This window comes from Zonotrichia leucophrys, chromosome 4 (assembly GCF_028769735.1).
Source record: "Zonotrichia leucophrys gambelii isolate GWCS_2022_RI chromosome 4, RI_Zleu_2.0, whole genome shotgun sequence".
Lineage (NCBI taxonomy): Eukaryota > Metazoa > Chordata > Aves > Passeriformes > Passerellidae > Zonotrichia > Zonotrichia leucophrys.
The window spans coordinates 47,067,458-47,086,095 of record NC_088173.1 but is presented as its reverse complement, the minus strand read 5'-3'; the positions used below and the strand labels follow the sequence as shown (position 1 = coordinate 47,086,095).

The following is an 18,638-nucleotide window of genomic DNA, read 5'->3' as shown; positions in this document are numbered from 1 at the left end:
GGCTTCTCATAAAAAAGATTTCCTCTGACATACAGAGGAAATGTATGGGGGAAAGGAGAGGAAAAAATTTAACAGTCTGGTTATGATACAATAATGTTGAAAACATTATAAGAATTATGTATTGGTGTATGCACAATGGTTATGCTACAATAATGTTGAAAACATCTTCATTATAAGAATTTTATATTGACGCATGCCTCCTTTTTCCAGATGTTGTAAAACAACAGCACAACACCCTGGGAAGAAATCACTGTGGTAGCCACCTGAGGGCATGCTCTGAAAAGAAGAAATCTGAGCCTTGTGTACAAGTTTGACTCACCCAAACCAGCAAAAACTTCCTGGAATTATATCTTTTATTTGTACTGATTTAGTTCATTGTTTTCCCACAGATTATTTGCCTTTCATTTTTGTGATTCATCCCTGGGGAGCTGAGAGCATCTGAGGTGTGGGGCTGAAAGGAGACGTGCTGGGCTGTTAAAACAAATCTCCTGCTCTTCTGTGCAATCCGTCCTTCTGCTTTGGAAAGCACTTCTCTGTAAGCTGGAAACACGAACAGAAAAGTAAAATCATCTCTTTTTCAATTATTCTAAACTGTTTAAAGTTTTCTTTGTTATTATTTGGTTTTTTTTCACTATTCTCCTCTAATTCCCTCCTGTAATTTCCTTCTATGCAGAATATTTATCCTGCTTACAAGGGCCCAACACCCAAAGGAAATATTTAAATATATTCAAGGCTACATATTAAGCCTGAATTTTTCCTCATGATCCTCACTTTGCCTAGTGTGGTTTTATTGCTAAAGTTTACCTGACAAGCTTCCTATCACCACATGGCTTTTAATATAAAAATACTTAAATAATACAACAACTGAAAATTATTGTTACTTATTAACAACTTTTATCCTGTTACTGAAACAAATGGTTACTTTTATTCACTAAAGGCTTTCTTGTTGTTTTAAAAAAATTTAAAATACATTTTGGGAAATTCAGCTTGCCTTTTTTTTTGTTCTGTATGTTATTAATTATAAAAGAAAAAAGTCTAGAAACTATTTTTATGTGGTTGTGAACCTATTTTGCCAAACTGTGCTGGGAAAGGTAGTGGCATATATTTGGTGTAAAGTGTAGCACAGCATATTATTCTTTCAGAATAATTTTTGTACATTTTCAGAATTTTACAACAGCCTAGGAAGACTTCTTGGAAGCATTTGCACTTTCCTTTTGGGAGAATGGGAAATATTTTCTGTGTTAAACACAAAAGGAAGGAAATCAAAACCCTACTCACAGCGTTAATTAAAAAAGAGAATCATCCAAGATTTGTTCATTTCCTTTGGAAGACTCAAATTACAGTGTTACAAATAGATTTTGCAAGTGTGGAGTTTTGACTTGAAAAAATAATAACACATAATAGCCTTATCTGATGCGTGGAAGAGATGTAAGCCAAATGAGAGGGAGCACAATAATTAGTAAAAAATACCAGAAAAGGAGCTCTGATGTGGTTATGTTGTGAGAAATAATGGACCTGCTTGCAGAGATAATATTCCACTTGATATATATATATATACTTTCTAAGTTTTCCAGTGGGAAAGTTGTGTCAGGTACGTGCACAAGCTTCAGTCTGCATTTTTCAGCACATCATTTAAAGCACAGGCTGATACATACCTACTCAGGTTTTACTCATTGCTCCAGGATGCAGCTACATTTCCCTTAATATGCTTGGATAATAAAACAGTTGGTGGTAATTAGCTTAATGATTTCAGCACGAAGATTAGTAACCCTTGTAATTTTTATCCTTGCTAGTATAAACCAATTTACAAGGGCTCAAAGTACCTGTTAAACTGCCAAAGTACTGTACACTTTCTCAGCACTCAAATTAACCTTTGAGTTTAGAACAGCAATACCTTTTTGTACAAAAGTGATGCCTCTCTACTTCTTGCACAAGAGGCATCAGTAATTGAAGTGCTAGTTGGAAGCAGACTTTGGATTTAAAGCACTTTTTTCCAGAAGGAATGAGGAAATGCTACCCTTCAAAATTAAATTCAATTAAAAATTATCCAAGAGAAAAAAAACCCACCCTCATTTTCCTTTGATTTTGTAGAGTTTTCATACATTGGAATTATCAGTTACTATAGCACAACATTATGTCCATTCTTTACAGACTATATAAAAACCTCAATATTACTATATATTATAAATATATGTATGATCAAAGCTAGTGAAGACCCTCAATTTAATACAGTTCAAAGGTACTTAAGTGGATTCATGTTGCAGCCCCTCTTTATTCTGTCAGTTCAATAAATTCTGACAGAAGCTCTAAAGTTTGAGGTTAAGTAACCCCATAACCTAAACAAGCAAACAGATTCTGCAGTTTCACCAAGAGCCTGTAAAAACTCCCATTGAGGAATTGCTCTCCCATGTTTCATCTGTGAAACAAAATACAGGCACCTTTGTACAGATGAAGATTTCAAAGCAGACAAACTCTGTCTTTAAAAGACTGCTAGATACATACCTGCCCAGTAGTTCAATTTCCTGTTGAACCTGTGCACTTTTTCATTACATAACAAATAGTCCATGTCTCTTATGCAGAAATTCCTTTAAATCAATATGAAAACACTGTTCCAATCTATCATTTTCCAGGGAGCAGACTAACAAGAATTCTCTAACTGGAAAGAAATGACAAAGTGAGCATTTAGATTTTCACCCACAATCAGATGCAATCAGATGACAGCAGCTTATCTGATAAGTTTCCTTATCTTTTCATTAGCTTTCCTTTGCATCCATGGCAGACACTTGATTTCTCAGAAGCAAGGACATTGTGGCTTTTTGTAAAAATTAATTTTCCTTTCAATGTCTCAAATATGAAATTATCAATCAACAAATATGCTTCTTATTATTTTGATTGTTTTTGTTGTTTTCAGTCCAATCAACATTGACTATTAAAGGTCTTAGGGTAACCACACAACTTAATTTACAAACTATTTCTCAGAAACTTTGCTGGTTTTCTTTTTCATTTCTGGCATTACTGAGTTTTTTACCATTTTCCTTGTGTCTATAATGTAACTTTTAGTCACTATTTGTGAAATAACTACAAAATGGGGGAACATCTTATTTCGTTTTGCATTCTCTATTTCTATGTTCAGTGTTTGACAACCATCTGCTTAGAGCAGACTTCACCTCCCTCTCCCATTCATCCCTGTCATAATAAAAGTACTGATACAAAATTTATTTATAATATAGAAACAACTTATTCCAGGAAAATAGAAGGTTAATGGATAAGTGAAAGCTTATTTTTTCATTTAAGTCCTGGTGTAGCCTCACAGCCTGTGTTGTTATTTATGTATTCACAAAGACAGCAACACCAAGTTACTTGATTGTTATTATTAATCACTATTATTATTATTATTATTATTATTACTCATTATTATTAATACTACCTTGCACACCAGCTGGAAACTCTCAGGGATCTGATTTGTCTCTGTTCATCCAGGTGCCTTTGGCAGCTGCATCCAATGATGCAACTATTGACGTTCTAATGATTTTGGCTCGAAAGACCCTCAATGTTTTTGCAAAAGTTTTATTCTTAGTCTATATTCTCCACTCAGAGCTCAGATATCTTCCCAGACATGCAACACACACCTCTGGCAGCTTGGACACTGCTGAGTCTCACCTGGTTGTGACCACAGTTCCTTCTCCAAGTGGTATTGCCAGTAAATCATCTCACGGCTTGAAGGGACTGCCCAAAATTCTAGTTCTCAATCTTGAAACTTGCATTTGGCCATTAAAAAAATTAAAAAAAAGAAAACCTCAAATTAGACATTAATATACATATATATAAGCTATCTTCATAATTATTTACTGATCAATAAGCCTTAATGTTATTTACATATTTTCTTAGTAATAAGTCCATATGTTTTCCTCCAGATTTTTACTATGTATCTAAGGGCACTGAAACAAGTTGGTAAGGATTCTCATTAGATTTCTATTCTCATTAGAAGTATCCACAGTAGATGATGATATAGTATTAAAGTATTTTTTGCCACCTACCACTTAGGCAGCATGACCAAGCACTTTAGTCTTTTAAGGCTGTTTCCATTAACACTGTGTCCATCTTCTAAGAGGAACTGAATGTAAGAGAAAAAAAATCCATCAGATATAAATATCTATCTAATAATTAGGATATCCAAATGGCTAACAGAAAACCTAAGAGACCTTGCAAATTAGGTTTTATACTCAGAAGTTGATGTTGATTGGAAGATCTTAATGAAAAAAAATTATTAAATTGATGAGCAACAATCAAATGGAGATGATGCTGACAGAATAAAGTTTTAAACCTCATAGAGGTTTCAAGAAACATGAGATGGAATTAAATTGTCTTCTCTTGTAACCCTTAAGCACTGAGATGGCCTAATTTGTAATTAATGGTTATTGGAGACATAAAATAGACACTTCAGTTTTACAGGACATATCGAGGTAGAAATGCAACGAAATATGGCTGCAACTAAGTGACTAATTAAAATACTAATTACTGGAGGCTTGTGTAGTGCTGTTGAGTATGATTTTGAAGTGGATGTCAGTTACTTTATTAATCTTTCAATTATTCTGCACCAAGAAGTTTACAATATGAACAGATATTAAGGCCAAAGAGTATTATTTGATCACATCTTGAAATATTTATGTACAGGAAAACTGTTCTACTATTATTTCTAGGAAAATAACACATATATATATAGTGTTTATAGAAACAATAAAGTTATAAAGTTTTCCCATGCAGCATAAGCAATTCACCTTCAGGAAGGTGTAAAAACAAATCTTGAGGTCTCTTCCAAATATTAACTCACAAGTTCTGAAACAACAGTGTTCAAGAGCATACATAAAAATATATATTAAACTGCTTAGTCCCTGCCTCTCTTGAGTGCAAATCTAAAGACAATTTTTTATTGTGGAAATCTTCTTTCCTTTCCATTAAGTTTTCCCTCTTCTGAGCAGATGGGGGAAGGGAGGAGGAATTATTACCTCTGATTTAATTAAGCTACTAAAATTACTGGTCCAGTCCATTGGGAAATGACAAGTTTGAGATTGCAAATTGGATGTAATCATCTCACCTCATTATTATTTTTGGCATAAAAATAAATTAATTTTGTGTATTTTCTGTTCTCATTACTGTACTTGTCATGAGAGGGAACTATTAAACTTTTAATAACACCTGATGTACTTTGGTAATGCTGGTGTTATGCTCCACAACTTTGACATTTTCAACCCTGTCCTTGATTTGCTGGCTATTCCACTCTTCCCTGTCAGGTTAATAAAGGCTGTAAATATGGAATCAGCAAGGCAATTTCCTACAGAATGCAATTGCCCCACTTTATCCCTTTCTAGATTTCAAATAGAAAAAGGGGAGGGAGCCAAGAGAAAATTAAGCTGATATTACTGCAGTTTAAGGTATTGGATTGATTGTTGTGCACTGAATAAATAATAGATGTGAAATAATATCTCTGGATATTATATTTACATTCAGGTCCAAAGACTATGCTTTTTTTTTGTTTTTTCTGGAAGTAGGCTAGTGAAACTGAACCTAATTGCTAATGAACCTCAATTGCATAAGTTACAACCAAAAAAATGGGTTTGCCCCTTTTTACGTGGAAATGTTGTTACAGATGATTAGAGAAACAAAATCTTGGTTAGTAAAATTTGCACAAAAAGCAAAAAAAGAATCAGCGGCTTCAAAGGAGAGAGTTATTACATTATTGATCCTCTTCTTTATGGACCTGTGGCAGAGGACACAAGACAGGCTGGTTTAGCTGTCAGCAGTGCTCCAGTAACATTCCTCTATATACTCTTTACAGCTAAAGCAATCTTTAAATCTTCTTCAAAACAGAAGACCCCTTAGCTTGTGAATGAACACACAGAAGTGAGAAAAGATCAAATTCATGTCAGATAGCAGAAAAACTCCTCATGATATCCACCTTTTCCTCCAATGCCAGCAAAATCTGCCACTTGAAGTGAAGCAAAATTAGACTTTGAATAGCAGTGTTTTCCAAAAGTGCTTTTCACTACCCATACCTTTCTGGAAATGTGTTTCTCCTGGATGAAGGTACAGCTAAACTGGCACATGGCTTCATAATCCTGTGCTCTATTTTTGTAATTGTTGGGTATGTCCAAATTTCAGAGTTACTTACAGATCCTGATGGTGACTCTGTGACTGATTTCCTCCTTCCAGGGCTTTGGGTTGGGTAGAAAATGAATTTTATGCTGAAAAGCTTCCATTGACATCCAAGCACATTCTTACACAAGCCGAAAACCTTAATTCAAGTTTTCAAAGCAGTTAAGGGATCAAGAGCCAGCTACATCAGAGAATTCATTTTGATCTATAAATCACAGAAACAGAGCTATTTTTTGAGGGAACACAGAGAATGAAGATCACAAAAGGCAGAACAAAGCATGCAAGAGGCAGGGAGAAGGCATTTTCTCTCTGAAGGGATCCTCTGTCTTTCAGAGGACGCCAGACAGATTGGGTTGATTGCCTTTCAGATGCAGCACATGGCTCCATTTGCAGTGACAGAACTCACTTTTGATCTCCAGCTCACTCATCCTCCCAGAACCCCTCTCCAACTGCACTCCCAAACTAAAAATTGAAATGCATACTCCTCGTAAAGTTTTCTAATCAAAATGGCAAAAGGATAAGAGAATCCTCAAAAATTTGATGGGTTATTGTAAGGTTATTAGAGTGTGTGAAGCCAGGTGCTACCTGGCTTCTCAACCATCATCATCTTCTTGATCAACACTAATGGGAAATTTTGTTCTAAGCCTCATAGCAAAATGAGCCATCTTGGAGATCAAAAATAAGTAGTTATTTGGGAAAAGTGACACCAGTGTGCAGAAGAACTGGACAACACACAATAACTGCAGAAAGACATGAGTGCTGAGATGCTGGCACTTGATCAAAAGTATTGTTTCAGAACTTGCAAGCAACTTTCCCCAGTGAAAAGTTGTGTAAGCACCAGTGAACATCTTGGTATAGATCTGGGATTTCAAATCACTTCAAAGTCTGACACTCCTATCTTCTTTCTTCTCTAAGGTTAAATATCCTCCACATCCCAAAATTAATGTAGATGTCCCATGAATCTACATGAATTTTGAATAGATCTAATGAGTCTAGATCTTTCTAGCACATAATTTCTAAATATAAAATTTGCAGATCTGAGCAAATTCATTTAGTGAAAGAGTAACTTCTTGTGGAAAAGCCAAGGGTAATAGAAAGAGCATCAGATAAAAAAAACAGGATTACTTGCAACCACTGAAATAACTTCTATGGAAGGGACTCCAAGTGGCTAGAAAATCTGGTAATAGATATAAACTAGAAAATTATTTTTAGTAGATATATTAATCATTTGGAGCTTTTAAGTCAATTGAAACAAGTCTGTGGAGGAAAAAACCCCACAAACTAGTTTCTCTTAAATTTAGAGCCATATTGTCACTGACCTTAATAAAATCAGTGGGTGTCTAACATGATTCTGCTGTGTTTGGATTATTATTTTGTCTAGACAAAAAGAGAGATCATATCTGTAAGTCACAGAACAGTTTTGTTTCTGTTGGAAAACAATAGTACTAAACAAAAAAAGATTAAAGACAAATTGCAGCAAAGATTTGATTTCTTATGGGGACACATGACCTATGTAGGAAAGATACACATCTATCACCTTGTAGAAAAGGCCTCCTCTGACTCTGTTAGCAGAAATAATTATCTTTATTTGGCTTTTTCCTTTATATAGAAACTACACAAAGGTTTGTTTTAAGAAGCTGGGAAATCCCACATTTGCAGGCTGCCTTGTGCTGCTTTGTAAGCCTCCTAAACAACCAGAAAATTCATCAGCAGCTCACTTTTTCTCTGAGACCCAAAAGCTCTGAGGCAGGTATTAAATACTCCCACTTTAAAGCATTCAAAACAAATTCACAATCTGTTCCATATTTACTAATTCACAAAAGCTTGATGGCCACTGGAAAGCAGATGTTAGGGCTTTCCTGTCAACATCTGTGTTTGCTATGAATAAGTGGAGCTCTTCTAATACAAAAAAAAATCGTTATGAAGGAGTGAATAAAAACCTTCAAAGAGCTTAATAAACATTAACCTGTACTAAGCAATGTATTTTTGCAGCAAGGATCTGCATGCTAGCTCTTTCCAAGAGATCTAAGGAAGCTTCAGGCTATATTTCCAGACAGTATATAACAGGAAGAAAAATAACAGTTACATAAACGTGTGTAGATTTTTAGTGGTTGCCAAAGAGATTCATTTGATATTTTTATGATCCAAGTGTTTTCCATTTAGCCAGCAGACACTGGTAATTTTGTTCTGCAGAGAGAGCCATAACAAACCAAATAAACTACTTGATACAATAAAGCTGTTCTGCCCTTAAGGTACAGAGCTTTTCCATACCGTTTCCATTTGAAAGTTTATTCAGATTATGAACCCCCTGCTGACACCAATACCTCTACTCTCTTTCTTTCCCTTCCCAGCTCTTCAGTCAAAATGTTGGGCTAGCACTTTTACTTTGATTATGCCAAGTCCCCGTGGAAATATACAGTACATTCTAAAACATCTTTATTTTACAGTCTGCTGTGATCTTAAATATTTGAATGTCTAATTTACAGGCATGCTTAGGGAAGTGTTGATGCACAGAAGCTGGCTGTTTGTACACAGCCTGGATCAAAGTGGTTCTTCTCAGTGACATGCTCTTATAGCATTAGTTAAATAATTGAGAAAAAGTCTACCCTAAAACATCTGTAAGCAATTTCAATTAAATTTTAAACTTCATTGTTAACTCCAGTCAGCCTGTTGTGTGGGTTTTACTGTCAAATGACCCTGTTCCCTACCCACTGTGCTGCCTACCTGAACGACAGTGTTGGTGCAAGCACACATCTGGGCAGATGTGGAGAGGTCCCAGACACATTGTCCACTGACCATAAATTTCATAAGGCACCAAATTCAGGCATCTGTGCTCTGCCTCTCTGCTTTGCTTGCTAGCATGGGTTTACTGTGCCCTTGGCTGTGCTCACATGACACAAATCAGCTTTTAGCACAGGCAAACCCACCTGCACCTGCCTGAGATATAGTGCACAAACCTTTTTTTCATTACTGACGCCTCCATGACAGAAAATAAATCTGGAGGATGGAGATTGGTGCCTCAATGCAGATTGGTGCCTTAATTCACCAGCTGAAATGACTCCTTGGACTTTGAGGGGTCAGCATGGCTGTAAAGAGACATCAGAACAGCGGTGATGGGGCTCAGCATGAGCTGGCCTGGTGCAGACAGAGGTATGAGCTTGCAGAAACAAAAATCTCATTTCTAATTATATGATCTGGGCTTTAGAACCTTAAGCAGTACAGACCTTTTTCTACATGTGAGAAACAACCATCTCTGTGGGCAGCCCTCAACCACAGCAGATAATGGATTCAGCCATCCAACAACACACTTGTCTTTTTTTTTTCCTTAAGAAGAAAACAGTTTAGTTGGATCTCAGATCAGTTCTCTTCATAGTATGGCTTTGGGCAGGAGCAAAGTGTGGGGATGAAATATTTTAACCCAATATTGCTTCCCAGCAATTTTTTTTAATGTTGAAAGACACCCTGAGCTATGGTTTTGATTAAATTAACATTTATATGTTTTATATAAATACATATATATTTATATATTAGAAGGCATGCTCAGCACTTTAGGATTGCTAAGGATGCCAGACTAAGAAATTATTAGCAAACCCAAAAATTTTAGTGATGTTGCTGTTGAGCAAGCCAACAGGAATTATAGTAATTGCACCTTAGGGAAGTAGAGGAACCACTTGTGCTGTTACCTGATATTTGTGTATCAGGACTGGAAGTCACTACAGCACACAGCAGAGTAAACTAAGAACTAGCGAGGGCTCAGTCAGAAATCACAACATGTGCAGTAGAATTTATGAACCAATTTTGAAATGTCAAGATGATCTTTCACATGCTCTTACACGGACTAATAAAATGCTTGAAATTTGCTGTGGTTCTGCATGTTCCAGTATCTGTAGTAATTAAGGTGGATTTTTGCATTTGTCTTGAAGTAGACTTTGCTTCTATGACTTTCCTGAAAAATAGGATGAATAAAATAAAAGCCAAGAGACACAGTTGTGTGAGAGACTGAAATGTTGAAGGTTAAAGACTCAAAACAATCAGCCATTTGCAAAATCATCTGGGTGCCTTGCTGAGGCCAGGTTTGCACCACCAACCAAAGGGGAGGAGGAGTTTTTTGATGTGTGGGGACCGTGACAAACCAACCTTTGTTTAGCAACAAACTGGGTTTTGAGCCAGATAAGGGAGAAGGACAATAAGAAACATCTCCTGAGGAGCTGGGATGTTGTTTTTTACCATGCCAATATCCTCCCTTACACAACTGGTTCACATGGAAAATTTCCCTCCAGGAGAGCTATCAGGTCATTCATACATAGGTCTGAGGGTTTTCATCCCTTCTGATGGGGAATAACTGGCTCAATCACACTGATGTGAGAAACAGCAATCATGTCTCAGAAGGGGTCACAAACTATCATAGACCCCTGAAGTACCCCCAGACTCATTTCTGAGGCCTTCCACCAGAGGACTGCACATAATCCACAGTGCTGCAAAAGACAGTGCAAAACACCTTCCCTGCCAGGGGATGTCGTAGACATCTTTTATGGAAAATCCTTTCCTTAGGATTTTTCCTCCTGAGAAGCTGGGAGGCCTCAGGAACAAAATGCAAACATTGATTATCTGCTGCTGTGGAATGCAACAGGTGCATCTGTGATTGGCTCATGTTGGATGTTTGTAATTAATGGCCAATCACAGTTAGCTGGCTCAGACAGAGAGCCGAGCCACAAACCTTTGTTATCATTCTTTGCTATTCTATTCTTAGCCAGCCTTCTGATGAAATCCTTTCTTCTATTCTTTTAGTATAGTTTTAATGTAATATATATCATAAAATAATAAATCAAGCTTTCTGAAACATGGAGTCAGATCCTCATCTCTTCCCTCATCCTAAGATCCCTGTGAACAAAATCACAAGGGGAGGTACCTGGGCATTCCCACCTGAACCTGAATGTGTATTAACCCATTGAACTTGGTGCTATAATTTTGAAATTCAGGGGCTCTCAGGCAAAGATATGGGAATAGGAATAATTTTCCAATAATAATAGGAAAGTTAAAAATACAAATGCAATAGTACAAAAAACCCCCACTGACAGAGCCAGAACATGGCCTGACACCCTGTGGGTCAGGGTGTTGGCAGCAGTCCCATTACAAGGTGGCTGCAGCCCTCCTGCAGTGACAGGGGTGGTTCTGCTGGAGCAGGGATCCTGTAGAAGGGTGGAGTTTTCCTCTGAAGATCCAACGGTGGTGTAGATGGGCCTGGTCTTCCTCTGGGAATCCAGTGGAGAAGAAAGCTGCTGTTCTGGGATTCCAGTGGGAAAAGGCTGCCTGTGGTGTTCCAAATCTCAGATTATATCCAGGTGGGAATGTTTGGCTCCTCCCCCTGGGTGGAGCATCTCCCAATGGATGATGGAATTTTATCAGCCATGCCGTGACACTCAATGGCCCATTAACAGCAGATATTGCCCAGAGGGAGGATTGGTTGTGGAAGAGATAAAGAAAACTGCCCCACCTACTTTTTACAGGTGGCTCAAATTAACAGAAGGTAACTTCCCCACCTCTTACAGATGGCAATAGAACACACACCCCCAGCCACATCCCACATTTCTAACCTAAGACAGGAGAGATACCAAAAGATATCTCCCTCATGTGGATCCCTATGGCATCCCAGTGGTCCTTTTTTACCCTGGCCTTCTCAGTGGTGGGGGTCCTGGAGTTGTTTTCCTGGGGTATCACCTTATGCAGTCCAAGCTCCAGTTTCCTGGGGCATGGATGCCACTCTCATAACTTGAGAAGGTATGTGTATAAGCACTTGCTTCCTTTCCCACAGTTTGCCATGGTGGGAACATTTGTCCAGATGCTAACTGAACCTCCACCTCTGTTAAGCCTGGAATTATCTTCTTCCTGCTGCGCTGTCTGTGCTTATATCAAATCCCTGTTGTGGTGGCTTATCCTATGGGAAATTCCTTCTTTGACAGTGTTTCGAGAAGTTAGCTGCTTTCTTTAAGTCCTTATACATCCATGGGTGGTGACATCTTTCTGCTTGTCTTTTTCTTTCCCTTATGTACTTTCCTAAGTAATATCTCTATACTTTAAATTTTATTTTATTTTTTTTTTTATTTCTATAGGTAACAACCAAGATGGCTGTATATCTGCCTTTCACTGCAATCAAACTGTTCCAAAATTAACCCTACATGTATGTGTAAACACAGGTCAATCTGTGTTACTTTCCTCTATTCAGCCCCAAGGGATCTATAACAATAAGCTTTGTTACCTTCACCTTCTAGCAAGATGACACACCAGTGATGGAAGCAGAGTATTCTGAAGCTAATGCTGATTTAAGTACTCCAGTTTACAAATATTCTATTTCACTGTACTTTTAAAAACAGAATAAATACAAATTGTCTTGAATACTTATTTTTAAACCCACATTCTTAACTCTCTGCATCTCAAATTTTGATTGAAGTTGGAAAGCAGAGATGCAAGTTAACCCAAAGAGTATGAAACCATCTTGCAAGCTCCTTTCTTCATGAACTCTCACTGATTTTGGTGAAATTATTATTGCTATTGATTATTAAAAATTACTATTGCCATCTTCTGGTGCAATTGAAAATAGGAAGTTATCCTTCTTAAAGCATGTCTTGAGTGTGCTGATGCTGTCTAGTGCTGGGAACAGTAATGTTCCTTTGGAACTGAACTTGGAATGCATAATAGCTGTGACTTTCCTCTAAATAAAAGATGGGTTTCTCCAAAGAGCTTTTTTGTAGACTTGTGTGTATCGAACTTAGTGTTTGTCTTGAAAAAAAGGTAAGGGGAAAACAGCGATGGCATATGAAGCTCACAACATTTCTGAGCCTTTAATAAAATTATTAATTTAATGGTCTGGCGTGGTGTGTATGGATAAATTTCTAGGAAGAGCAAGTTTCTATTACCAATTCAAAATTACCCTTATCTTTTTCTGGGTTTTCAAGGATTTGATATCTGTAACAAAACAAACAAACACTAGCTTTCACCTTCAGTGGGCAACAGCCAAATGCCTGATGCCAACAGCACATGTTGCTGGTTCATGGTTCTAGATTGAAAAGTAAGGGACAGATTTTTGGGCACATTCAAAACACGCTGGTGTTATTTTTACTCTGAAAAAATGTAGGCCAGCCCATTTGAGAACAATCCACTTGTCAAAATTTGTCACAAAGATAATAAAATCCACCAACTCAGGAGTTAAATCTTTCCATACAAAAAGCTGCCAGAAGTGTAATACATATTCCAAGGTAAAGCATATTGACACATTTTAAAGTGTTTTTTAAATATTGCAAGGCTTAGTTGCTGCTAAGTAAAATGAACCAACTTCAGCCCTGGAATAGGTTAATGAATAACTAACCAGTAAGGACCAAGTCACCAGGGAATTTCACATTATTTGATGGCTTTATATCTCTATGTATACCCTTCCACCTGAGTACAATTTTGTGAAATTTTAGTGGCCTGTGTTTTATAGTCTAGGTGTTTTCAGGTTTTCAAATCTGCACATCTGTAAATTATATAGAAAGGAATGAAATGTGCTTCCTTACCTGCTTAGGTACAGTAGACTGATTTCACAGTTTTTAGAGACTTCAATTCAGGACAAAAAATAAACTAGGAACTTGCTCATGGACCCACTGGGAATTTTTTCACGAAATGCTTTATATATTCTCCTTCACTATAAGTGGTGCTACTTAAAGTCAATTCTTAAATTACTGGAAAAAATTCAGCATTAAAAGAAGTTTTTATTGGCTCTAAGATTAAATACATAATACCCTCAAAGAAGTGTGGGGGAATTAAAAGGGAACTGAAGAGGAAAAATCATACAGATGATAAACTGTTACCCATTTTTTTTTTGCAGACCTAACACCAGACTAGAATATAATAATAATTAAAAAAAAAATATAGAATCATTAATATGCTTACCTAACTACAGCACATAATATATCAATGTTGCAGATGCTCTTTTCACCCAGAAAAAAGATGCAATCTTGCTGAGTTACAGGCAACCCTCAACAGTTTCTCAGCAGAAGGAAATCATGGGATATGCAAGGATTTATCTCGCTCCAGCTCATTCAATTGAGACTGCTCAGCTCAGATCCTTCATTCCAGGGACTGGCTTCTCTTTGTCCCACTGCCATCCTAAAGAAGCAACCAAAGGCTGAGCTGGTCTAAAAACCCAAAGGGAGCCTTTCTAAAATTTCTTTCTTTTTCCTTCAGCTGAAGATATTGTATCATGAGAAGACAGTGGCTCGAGCTAGCACATGAGACTGTTCCAAAATTGCCCCATCATGGCTGGTCCTGAGCCCATGGTTTTCCTCCTCTTTTCTCTTTGCTTCCTCAATGTACCCCCAAGAAGTGCCATCCCCCTTTCCTGCCACAGATTCTGCACCCCAAAATGCAGAATGGTTCAAGTTTTTTCAACCTGAATGGCTGAAAAAAGTGCTGCAGGATACACCATCCATTCTTCTGGCAGGAGAGGAAGAAGTAACTTTCAAGAGAAGAAAGTTGAATTGGGTTTATGAAGAATTATTTGTCGCGTGGCAAGAGCCTTGCAATATGAATTCAATTAAATACATGGATCTTTTACTCTCCATAAATTATGCATTAGCAGGCAGCCACTTAACTGATACTCCAGTTTTAACCAAACTCCATTAGAACTGAAAGACAGAGCAAATTTTTTCCGTCCTTCCTTTCTGGAACAGTTCCACTCTGAGGCTACTTCTAAATTTTATCCACCAGCAGCATACTCTGTGCATTTGCTATTAGTTCTAGTCAAACTGATTATGCCTTGCTTATTATTTATAATTGTAATTTAAAGATTATATAGACAGTTAGTTGCATTTTTATAATGTTGTCTTAAGCTCTTTTACATTTATTTTCAGCTTCTGGTGTCAATTTCATTATCTGACGTGACAAAAAAACCCACATTTTTTGCATTGCTGATGTATTAATATTTATATTTTCTGTTTTAAATCACATACATCTGTCATGGCAAATGTTCTGTTAGCTCTTTATACCATGGATAGGTGAGTTCCCAGTCATCATCCCTAAATTCTCAGGGATCCTTCCTTTCCTAGTTTAAATCTCTAATAAGTCTATCTGCTTTCCTACATTGACAATCCTTGGCCACAAAAATATTTGGGGACCATTCACTCATCACAAAACAGGAGGCATCCTGAGCATTCAAGAACTTCTAACAAAGACATTCATTTTAATTATTATTGAAGCAAATCAATTACTCCCATTTTATAGTTTTGCTGGATCTGAGTCAAGCATTACTACTGCCTATCATCCACCAAAGACACATCAAATAAAAATTTAAAACTTTCGAGAATGCCAAATATTTTGGCAGCCATCCACTAGTCTCTAAAAAACCTACTTAATTTTTCATGGCGCTCAGGGTTTTCCAAAGTTCCTCTATTAAATACACAATTACTTCCAAATATGAGTGAGCCAATGACTCGAACTCTTCAAAACAGCACAACTGGATTTGACAACAATGCCACTGGAAGGGGTCCCCAAATGTCCCCATCACAGCAAAGGATTGTGTGGGTGGAACAAGACTGCTGAGCTGGATGCTTTACAAATTCTGGAAGAAGAGGTGGTTCCTGTCCAGACCTTCAAAAGGTATTTGATTTTCCGAATTGTGGCCCCCTCCTTAATTTTCTGTGGAAGACTGACAAGAATTTTCTGCCTTCCAATCCCATTTCTCCATGTTTTTTTTTTTTTTCAATAGAACTATATGTTTTCCAGCTGATGTGGTTGATTTTCTTCTTGATTCCAGCACTGGCTTTGCAGGTCACTTTAGGAGAGAATTGTCACTTCCCTGCTTCTCAGGTTGCTCTGATATAAAAAGGAAAAACTAATGTCTATTTTAAGTGCCGTGATATCTATGGCTGAGAAGTGTTCCTTGTAAGCAGTTATTACTTAGAAATGACAACAGAAAAACAGAAAGTGCTTTCAAAATTAGAAAAAAAAAAAATGGAGCACTTCAAGGAGTGGTTTTTTTGTTACTCTTCACTCCCATGCACAACACGGTGTGACAGCAGCAATGGAAAGTTTTTGGGGGGCTTTTTGTACACCAAAAAATAGCCCCTTGCCACCTCTCTTTCTTACAGTTACTACTATATTTTCTACTTAATCTTTAAGAGATTTGTTCTTATATTTTTTTGCATTTTAATGTCCTTTCCTTTGCCATTAACCTTTGCAATGATGTAAAGAAAGCCTAGACTGAAGTGCTGCATAGAATATGATTAAATAAAAACTGTAAGGACGACAGAGAGAAAATTGCCTTTTGTGTCTAACACACAGCTTGCTTCACCAGAATCCAACACACTTGTCAAGCCCTAGCCTAAAATTCACTTTATTCTGCCCCTCATCAGCATCCTCTTTTACAAGAAAGCATAGGGAGAAATTCAGTTTTCACGCATATGCCACAAATGTCCGTGAGGACAATTTCCCCTCACAACTTTTCCCTTAGAAATGTCAGCTCTCCTGTCTACCCATAAATTCACTGATTTAAAGGAAGGAGAGAGAGAGAGGGAGAGGACTTACCAAGGCTTTGTCCATTTGGAAGCCACAGGCAGGCCATATCATTTTTTTACTTCATCACTTTTTCACATCATTTTTTGTATTAAACAGGCAAAGACAACTAAGATGAGCAGAGGAACAAAAGTAAAGATGTTAACGTTTTTCCTCAGTATATGTAGCATTTTAATAGCTTATGAAGGAAAGTTCTGTGAAAACATGAAAATATTTTGCTAAATAGGCTGGGTCTAGAGTTTGAAAATTTATTGCAGCATATTTCACCATATTTATCAATGTAAATACTATTTTGTACATGACAAAAATCGATGAGAACATGACAAAAATCGATGAGAATAATCCTCTGAAGTAATTTATATTACAAAACAAATGATAGCCAAGTATTACACAAATATAGCCAGTCTGGTCTTTACTTTAGAAACTAGATTCTCTACAGTAAATTTAGACAAAGATTACTTAAAATCTATATGTAAAACATGTGGAGAAAAATGGATTTTTGCTGTGCATACAACAATGGTTTCCATTACTGTAAGGACAGTCTTTTCTGGTTTATTTTCTTGAAAAACCTACATTTTTATCAAAATTCTAGTTGCACTCAAAAAATTGTTAGCAATAGAACAATAAGTATTTTGTGTATTAATATATTGGTAAAATAAGATTTGATATTTATCAAAGAGATTTCCATAATCTCATTTGCTGTTTTGCACATAAAAGGCTTGGGATTTTTTTAGTCTAAGGGACAAGGAGAGTGTGCAGTTGCTTGGGATTTTTTTTCTATAGATAAATGTAATATAGATTCATCAGAAGTGTCATATGAACTTCTGTGAAAATTTGGTTGTTTGCATTTGTTATTTGGTGGTACAGTTGTGTTTGGAATTTTACGTGGCTTATGGTGCTGAAAAATGTTATTATTATGTTGAGTAAGCTTATAAACAGACATTAATCTTTTTCATAAGTAGGCCAAAAGAAAAAAGATATGGGTTTAGGAAAAAAAATTCCTATCCATGTTGTCACTGTTGATGATCTCTTCCATAAAAAAATACATTTTTATTTGGCACTACTTATTCAGTAAGGTCAAAACTTGAAAATAAAATACATGGACAGTTTTACTCTAGAAATAAACACTGTCAGCTAATAAGGATCTGGCATCATGGGAGACAGAACTCAAGCAGCAATAACCAGATGAAATGGCAAGGAGAAAAAATAAGTCATAAGAGAAGACAATGAACACACTAAGTTAATATTCACTATAATAATTAAACACATTGCAAAAGTGAGAGAGGGAAAGAGCTTGTTTCAACATAAAACAAGCACAGATGTTACCAGACTGATAATATCAAGTGCATCTTCAGCAGCAGTAAGATTTATCTGTGCTTCCTGATAAATTTCTCACCATTTTGAGTCCAAATTGTTCTCTTGTGGCTCTATTTCCATAACCATAAGCTCATGAAGGGTTTGAGGCATTTTTCATTGGGAAAACCTGACTTCTCATGACATGAGAAAGAATATCAGCCAAAGAAATGCTGTGCTGTGGTGGTGCTTTCTTTTCCACCCTGTCTTTGGAAATAGAGGCAACCTGCTTTGTGACAAAGAAAAAGAAAAGGACACAAGACATCAAGAAAAAGCTCCAAATTTTTTATTCCTATAATGGTTTCCTCATCCTCTATTTTTTAATTGTCTTTCTATAGTCAGTAAATTCTCAGAAATTTGGATTTTCCTTGGCTGGATTCCCAGCCATGCAATGAGGACACTGAAGTTCTCTGCAGAAAGTTTTTTTGCATCTTCAGCAAGTAATGCAAGCTATGTTTTACTCTTTTATTTTTTTCTTCTGTCTGATTTCCCTCTTATTCTCTCTGATAATTTTCATTTTGGGAGTACAATGGCTTTGCATTTGGGATGCTATCATGTGCCTAGCTTCAGTCAAATCTGGGGGTGCC

At 36.7% G+C, this 18,638-nt stretch overlaps 1 long non-coding RNA gene across 1 annotated transcript; it reads right to left on the bottom strand.

Annotated features, from left to right (window-relative positions):
• Nucleotides 1-345: 345 nt before the first annotated feature.
• LOC135446429 (uncharacterized) lies at nt 346-4,107 on the bottom strand. Its single transcript, XR_010439808.1, has 4 exons — nt 4,038-4,107; nt 3,661-3,757; nt 2,503-2,656; nt 346-540 (listed from the first exon to the last, which is right to left on the bottom strand). It is a non-coding gene; the product is annotated as an uncharacterized LOC135446429 (long non-coding RNA).
• Nucleotides 4,108-18,638: the final 14,531 nt, after the last annotated feature.